Here is a 2612-nt window from a genome sequence, read left to right on the forward strand (position 1 = left end):
CTTTGAACTAGGTTTTAGATTCCGAAAAGAAGCAGAGCTGAGTTTCGTCAGTGCTTATAAACAAATAGCAACAAACAGTCCGTTTGTTTGCTTCAGAATGTTTCGTGCAGAGGTATAAACCAAGGTTATGTGCACATAGCCGGTCCTAATTTTGAACTAGAGAGAGAGAAGCACTTAATCAAAATCACCCACCGCTAAATTTTGGGACACTCTCGTCTTACTGAAAAGCGGGATTTCATCGTTACTTTCATATCGCACCCACGGCCCCATGGTGTGGGGCACAACTTTGCAGCAACAGTAATTGAGCCATGAACGCTCGGATTCACGGTCCAAGTACGCTAACCACTTCGCCCCAGCCCCGTAACACTTACCATGTATGTATACGCTCTCTTTATTCAAGCAACTAGTATTCGATAAGAACGTTGTCTAGTGGTTAACATGCCCGGACTGTGAATCCGAGGAATTCTGATTCGCGACGTGCTTTGGAGTCGTGGGTACGCTATAAGTGATGGTTAAAATTCTACTATTTCGATCACATAATATATTGTAGCCCAACAGTTGATGATGGGTGGTGTTGATTAGCTGCAAGTCTATGAGTTCAAAATTAGGGATGCTCATACGCGAATAGCCCTTGTGTAGCTTTGGGCGAAATTCTCAAAGTTAACTCTCGGTGGGTCAGCGTTAAGTTCACGGACTCACTCCACCAAAACCCAGGTATCGATTACCCGCGGTGGACAGAGGGCAAATAGCTGACTGAGTAGCTTTGTGATAAAACAATAAACTTTTTTATTTTCCATTTCTTATACACATATAGTTTCTCTAATAATAATTTCACTTTTCCATTTTTGACTGTACGTAAACTGTTGAAAAAACAAAACAAAAACATTAGAAGCTTATATTCTTAATGCTAATTATACTTTCCACGTGGCCCCCAATGGCACAGCGGTATGTCTGCGTCGTGGCCCCCAACGCTAGAATCCGGGTTTCGATACCCGTGGTGGCAGAGCACAGAGAGCCCATTGTGTAGCTTTGTGCTTAATTACAAACAAACAAACAAACGTTCCACGTGCTTCCCACGTCTTGTAATCAGTGGCATCATAAGATTATACTCTTAATACTAATTATATGTTTACTAGGCTTCCTACTTATAATCAGTTGCGTCATAAGGTTATACTCTTAATGCTAATTATACATTCCACGTGCTCCCCACGTCTTATAATCAGTGGAGTCATAAGCTTATACTCTTAATGCTAATCATACATTCCACGTGCTCCCCACGTCTTATAATCAGTGGAGTCATAAGCTTACGCTTTTATGATAATTATATATGTCTACCAGGCTTCCTACTTCTTATAATCAGCGACGTCATAAGCTTATACTCTTAATACTAATTATATGTTCACCAGGCTTCCTACTTCTTATAACCAGTGACGTCATAAACTTATGCTAATTATACATTCGCCAGACATCCTTCGTCTTATCAGTGACGTCTTTTACAAAGTATTACGTCGCCACCTACTAAAATAAACTTTTATCTAAAAAGTCAATTTCACTGTTTCCTAGCGTACAACTCTTCATTCAGTACTTGAACCCATTTCCTTTGATGTTTTTGCCGTTATCATAATTAACTAACAGGTTAAATACTGACCTTATGATTTCTTGTACATACTTTCACAACTATCAACGTTACAGTTGTTCTATTTGGAGAGTGTTTGTATCAAATAAGCAAAAGAAGAAGAAAAAAAATGGAAAAGAAAGAGCAACACCTTATAATGGAAGCAACAGCTTCTGCCATGTTCCTCACCGTGATAAGCATATCATTTTTTTTATCACGTTGTTTTTCGATACAGTTCTAGTAAGCTAATGTATGGATTAACATGAACGGATTACCAATGGTTCAGTAATAGTGTTGAAAACTTCCACTTCTAATTTTAAAAACTATAACCTTAAACAATACACACACACAGAATCTTAAGCAATATATATATATATTGTTTGTTTGTTACGGATTTCGCGCAAAGCTACACGAGACTATCTGCGCTAGCCGTCCCTAATTTAGCAGTGTAAGACTAGAGAGAAGGCAGCTAGTCATCACCACCCACCGCCAACTCTTGGGCTACTCTTTTACCAACGAATAGTGGGATTGACCGTCACATTATAACGCCCCCACGGCCAATACAAGAAAAAGTAACTTACAATGAAAACGATAACACACCTTATGAACATGAGAGCTGAAAGGTCTGCAAAAATGAAGGGGAGTAGGACATGTAAAATCTCTGACCATGTAAAATTTACACATTTCCGTGGAGTTGACATTTCTGCACTGCCATGAAATGATAACATGCGAATACAATCAACAATACTATATTGTAACAATACGTTATTTACGTTGCACATACATTTATTTTGTTGTGGTCAGCAAAAACAAACACCCCTTTTTTTTACTAATCGTAGTATCTTCCTTCCTTTGGAGCGTAGCCAATAATTTGCCAAATATCAGTGCACATCTCGAACAGTTTAAATTGAGTTGGTAACGTTGTGGAGTATAGATGACAATTCCGTACCATATAGATGTTTAAGAATTACGAATAATTATTTATATATATATATAT

Source organism: Limulus polyphemus, unplaced genomic scaffold (assembly GCF_000517525.1).
Source record: "Limulus polyphemus unplaced genomic scaffold, Limulus_polyphemus-2.1.2 Scaffold1415, whole genome shotgun sequence".
NCBI classification, from domain to species: Eukaryota; Metazoa; Arthropoda; class Merostomata; order Xiphosura; family Limulidae; genus Limulus; species Limulus polyphemus.